Source organism: Coregonus lavaretus (assembly GCF_964263955.1).
Source record: "Coregonus lavaretus genome assembly, chromosome: 33".
NCBI lineage: Eukaryota > Metazoa > Chordata > Actinopteri > Salmoniformes > Salmonidae > Coregonus > Coregonus lavaretus.
The window spans coordinates 32,409,818-32,415,817 of record NC_140020.1 but is presented as its reverse complement, the minus strand read 5'-3'; the positions used below and the strand labels follow the sequence as shown (position 1 = coordinate 32,415,817).

General features: G+C 45.6%; 1 pseudogene across 1 annotated transcript in view; it reads right to left on the bottom strand.

The window, feature by feature from the left end:
* Positions 1 to 1,463: 1,463 nt before the first annotated feature.
* The window catches only part of LOC311108205 (kelch-like protein 29), a 208,891-nt pseudogene continuing 204,354 nt past the window's right edge, over positions 1,464 to 6,000 (bottom strand). The window contains exons 12-13 of the transcript in view: positions 3,077 to 3,221; positions 1,464 to 1,647 (exon numbers count right to left, since the gene is read on the bottom strand). The product of the transcript in view is annotated as a kelch-like protein 29 (transcript). The remainder of the gene's footprint in view (positions 1,648 to 3,076; positions 3,222 to 6,000) is intronic.

The window sequence follows — 6,000 nt, the reverse complement described above, 5'->3', positions numbered from 1 at the left end:
CGCTGTAAAGCTGAACTTCCGCGACGCGGATTGAATAGAGCCCTTAAACGTTTTCTAATATTCGCAAGTATGGCCCCACCATTTTTAGTCCAACCTATCAAGTTTTTTTTTCTAAAAACATTTATACAGAATCACCTTCAGGTTTTAAAATATACATTTTTCCTTCCCGTATTTACAGAATGTCCCCACAACCCTCATCCATACCCAACCCACCCAACAATGATATACAAATATAAAACAAAGGATGGAACAAAAATAAAGATGGAGGAAAAACAGAAATCTAGTGAAACATTTTGATCCTTGGAGCCACTGGTGGTTATTGTGCTTTGGCTGTGTGGAGGAGAAATGCCCCATTGGAGTGTCTTTCTCAGACTCTCTGGGATGTCATGATACAGGGATTCCCTCTCTGCCACTCCCAGGTAAGTCATCCCAGGTAAGTCATCTGACAACAGTGATGTTTCTGGCCCAAAAAGACACTGCAAGTATCCAACGTGTCCTTTTAAACCGAGGGGGAAACAACATCTAGACAAAAAACGAGGCTCCTCACTCACCAACTGTGGCTCTCTCTTGTCACAGAGTTTTGTTTCATGAATATGTTTCTAAAACCCTGTGGACTTCCTCATCCCTCCACTGTCCCTTTAAGCACTGAGACATCTGACCAATTCACCTGTCCTTCTAATGCCACTACTGAATGTCCTCATAAACCATGGGAATCCTCCAATTTGGAAAGAGAAGTTCCTCACTAACAGAAACCACTTGAGGAGTCAAAAAACAAAGACTGGGAAGGCTTTTAACATCATACTTGAGTCACGAACACATAACAGATAAGGGCCTTCAATTTCAATTGCGGCAATGGAACTAAATTAACTATTGGTATCAAACGGAAGAGAAGTTAGCAAGAAGCTGGGAACAACAAACCAAGTGGCCCTGTGCCTATATTATGAGGGGGTTAAGCTACACTATATGATACATACAGTAGCTTAGGCACCGGTACCTGACATGGCCGAGTGGTTCAAGATAAGATGCCTACATTCTGCACAGGGGGGTTGATGGGGGACTGGAGGGGTGGGGGCGTTGGGGATAAAGACAACAACACTGGCATCAAGTCCCGGGGGGGTTTTAGTTGGATAGTCCAGTCCAGCGGTGCTGACTGATCGACCCCCAAAAGCTGCACACAGAGTGTCCTGTCCCAACCAGACCAAACCGGTCAGGGGGGAGTTTCCCGAAAGCTTCATAGCTAACACGGCACTTTGTTGCTCTCAACAACCCCAGCCCCACAGCAGAGAGAGAGTAACAGTAATTGTAAATGTTTGACAGTTCTGTGGGAAAAGTAAACGAAATTCGCCAAATGAAGCTGAAGCACTTTGCTGTTCTACAAGAGGCGTGGGTCTGGGTTGTCCAGAGAAATTAAAGCCACGTTGGCTACAAAGCATTCAGGAAACTCATTCATCCCTGAACCGATCTCAGCCACTCTGGATGTACTTCTTGATGACAACACAGCCGTGTCTGAAGAGAGGGCAGGGCAGCGACTGGAGGAGCGTCCAGTTGTTGGTGTGGGGGTCAAAGATCTCCATGTTGCCCAGCGCAGGACCCTCGCTGCTCACGATGCCCCCCGTTGCGTAGATCTTACCGTCCAGGATTACCGCACTGCAGAGAGAGAAACACATTTAAATATTACCATTTTTTTAATTTAGCAGACACTCTTATCCAGAGTGACTTACAGCAGAAATTAGGATGATGTGCCTTGCTCAAGGGCACATCAACCTAGTCAGCTTGGGGATTTCAACGCTGCCATACCAATGCGCCCATTTTTTGAGAGAGAGAGAAAGAGAGAGAGAGAGAGAGAGAGAGAGAGAGAGAGAGAGAGAGAGAGAGAGAGAAGCAGAGAGAGAGAGAGAGAGAAGCAGAGAGAGAGAGAGAGAGAGAGAGAGAGAGAAGCAGAGAGAGAGAGAGAGAGAGAGAGAGAGAGAGAGAGAGAGAGAGAGAGAGAGAGAGTCTGATCACTGAACTTGTCACATGCTCTCAACATGACAACATCGCTTTCCGAGAGAGATAATAATTAAAATGTGCCTTTGTGGAGGGAGAGAAAAGTTATGAAAAATATCTTTACAAATGTGCTCATTTGATGTGTGGAACAGAAACAGAGAAGTGTGTGGGGGGGGGGGAGGGAGGATTAACACATTAGCTGTAAACTGATTACAGTTTTGTAATCCCGCTGGGGGCTGGAGCAATCTCTATTTACATAAGGTATACACACACAGCTGAAAAATATACACACTCACAGCCCACAAAAACAAACATACCGACCACAAACCCACACATCACTGAGAGACACACACCATGAGATTATTACATAAAAGTAAATCCAGTCAGAAAAAAAAGCACAGCTGATCCAGATTGGACACAGTGCTGGCTAAAGCCCAACTTGGCTGTTAAAGATAAACAAGGACAATTCAGCCAGGGACTCAGCCACAAGGACACGGAAAAAGGAAAAATAGTGTCCAGTTTAGTTTATAATGACTGCTGGTGCATAGGGCTGAGTGTGTGTGTGTGTAGTGTTTGTGCATCTGTGTGTGCGTGATCATTTAGCTCCAGTCTTAGTCAGTCAGACCTAGCTAAAAGCTACATTTAGTGGAACAGCTGCTGGTGTGTGTGGGAATAGTTTAGCAATAATTCTGATAGCGTGATTTATGTTGTACATTTGCTACATAGACTTAGATCTCTGTCTGGAGCTCTGTCTTCCCAAATGTATTTCTGAGTATCTGTCTAGGGTGGATCCCTATGCACTGGGCCCCAGAGTTTGGCACTATACAGACTTGTGACTTGACTCGGAATCTACAGCATATGACTTCCGACTTGACTCAGACTCCTGCTTAATGACTCTTTGACAATGTTTTCTGAGACTGAATAAAACAATTCTAGCAGGATTCCTGTAGGAAGTTTGCATTCCTGTACTGACCCCTAACTTACAAACATTTATGGTGGTGGTTCATACTGCCCCCTACAGTGGTTCAAATTGGTTCATGTAAACCCTTTACCTGCAGAACTGCTGTGACTGGTTCATATTGGTTCTTACCTGCAGAACTGTCGTGAGTGGTTCATGTTGGGTCCGGCTTTGATGTTTCCTTTGTCTGGGTCATAGATGGTGATGGCCCGGGCGTAGGCTCCTCCCAGAATAAAGATGTGCCCATTCAGAGTGACCGCTGGGGCATACTTATTATCTGGAGAACAAACACAGAAATACACAGAGAGATGCACGTTAGAAATACAGACAGAAGGGAGGTAGAAGATTGAAAACCGTATTTTCTTCTTTTGCAAATGTAAAGTCCCTTAGCCAAGTGATTGCTTCCGGTCCTGCTGTGTTGATGGTGAGTAGGCCTCCGCTGAGTTTGTAGATTAGACAGACTTCAAGAATGTGGTGCATGGTTTGCTCCACCCCACAGGCACATACTGTAGGGGGCTTATTTTAATGCCCCATCGGTGGAGGTTGGCAAGGCATGGGCTGCATATGTTTGCCAGGACAGGGAGCCAGGGAAGCGGGGTGGATCGCAGTATGCCAGTGATGATGTGCATGGTGGTGTTTAGCTGTATGTCGACTCTGTGTGTGTGATGACCTTGATCCAGACAGGTGCACATTACTCTGCTGCTGAGAATGAGAGCTCTAAAGCCAAGGTATGAAGGGTGGTGGTAGCGGCGCCCCTTGTTTGGAGATAAGGTTGTTCCTGGTTTTGACCTTGGCTGCTGTTGTCCTCAGGTGCTCCCAGAAGGTGAGTGACCTGTCCAGGGTCACCCCAAGGTATATGGGGGTGGGCTGGTGCTCTAGCTTGTGGTTGTACATCTGAGTGTTGAGCGCTATATTGGCTTTTGCGTTATGGAGGTGGAATATACTGGATACAGTTTTTGCTGGGCTTGGTTGGAGTCGCCATATGTTGCAGTATTGTTCCAGTTTGGCTCTATCGTCATTTAGGGTTTGCTCCAGGGTGTCGAAGTTGGGAGCTTGCGTTGCCAGGCATATGTCATCAGAAGTATATGAATTTCTGGGAGGCCATTTGTGTAGAGGTTGAACAGAGACCAGCACTGAGCCTTGGGGGAGACTGTTGGTATGTCTCTTCCATGTGCTCTTTGCCTCTCTGAGTTGGACTCTGAAACATCTATTACTCAGTAGTGTGGTGATGATTTTGGTTTCCTAATGGGGGAGGGACCGTGACAGCTTCAGGAGGAAGCCAGTGCGCCAAATGGTATCATAGGCAGCTGTGAGGTCGAGAAAGACAACTTATTTTGAGGTTTTTCTGGAAGCCATTTTTGATGTAGGTGTTAAAGGAAAAATTCCACCCCAAAACTATCTTTTGGTATTAGTTTCATTAGTCCATTGTTGATATAGTCCCAAAATGTTTTGCATGTCAGCATTTTGCATCATACCGGCTGTATTTTTGTATTTTTAAAGTTATATATCTTGAAAACTTAATTGCTGACATGCAAAACATTTTGAGACTATATCAACAATGGACTAATGAAACAAATACCAAAAGATAGCTTTTGGGTGGAGTTTTTCTTTAAGGACCAGAGAGAGACTCACAGAGAGCATTTTAAATTAAAAACAGACACAGGTAGGTGGAAGTGTAATATCTACAAAGGGAGACATAGAACTGAACAGAGATACAAACAAAGAGAAAATAAACATCCAGAATGAGAAATACACTATATATTCAAAAGTATGTGGACAACACTTCAAATTAGTGGATTCGGCTATTTCAGTCGCACCCGTTCCTGACAAGTGTATACAGCCATACAATCTCCATAGACAAACATTGGCAGTAAAATGGCCTTACTGAAGAGCTCAGTGACTTTCAATATGGCACCATCATAGGATGCCACCTTTCCAACAAGTCAGTTCGTCAAATTTCTGCCCTGCTAGAGCTGACCCAGCCAACTGTAAGTGCTGTTACTGTGAAGTGGAAACGTCTAGGAGCAACAAAGGCTCAGCCGCGAAGTGGTAGGCCACTCAAGCTCACAGAATGGGACCGCCGAGTGCTAAAGCACGTAGCACGTAAAATTAGTCTGTTCTCGGTTGCAACACTCCCTACCGAGTTCCAAACTGCCTCTGGAAGCAACGTCAGCACAAAAACTGTTAGTTGGGAGCTTCATGAAATGGGTTTCCATGGCAGAGCAGCCGCACACAAGCCTAAGATCACCATGCGAATGCCAAGCATCGGCTGGAGTGGTGTAAAGCTCGCCGCCATTAGACTCTGGGGCAGTGGAAACACGTTCTCTGGAGTGATGAATCATGCTTCACCATCTGGCAGTCCGACGGATGAATCTGGGTTTGGCAGATGCCAGGAGAACGCTACCTGCCCGAATGCATAGTGCCAACTGTAAAGTTTGGTGGAGGAGGCTATTTTTCATGTTTCGGGCTAGGCCCCCTTAGTTACAGTGAAGTTCCAGTGAAGGAAAATCTTAACGCTACAGCATACAATGACATTCTAGACGATTCTGTGCTTCCAACTTTGTGGCAACAGTTTGGGGAAGGCCCTTTCCTGTTTCATCATGACAGTGCACCCGTGCACAAAGAGAGGTCCATACAGAAATGGTTTGTCGAGATCAGTTTGGAAGATCTTGACTGTCCTGCACAGAGCCCTGACCTCAACCACATCGAACACCTTTGCGATGAATTGGAACGCCGACTGCGGGCCAGGCCTAATCGCCCAACATCAGTGCCCAACCTCACTAATGCTCTTGTGGATGAATGGAAGCAAGTCCCCGCAGCAATGTTCCAACATCTAGTGGAAAGCCTTCCCAGAAGAGTGGAGGCTGTTATAGCAGCAAAGGGGGGACCAACTCCTTATTAATGCCCATGATTTTGGAATGAGACGCTCGACAAGCAGGTGTCCACATACTTTTGGTCATGTAGTGTAGAATTTTATAAGCCAGGGATAGCTAGAAGATGAAGACATAGATGAGATTAGCTAGAATGAAAACCAGAAAAGACCAGATAGAAGTTAC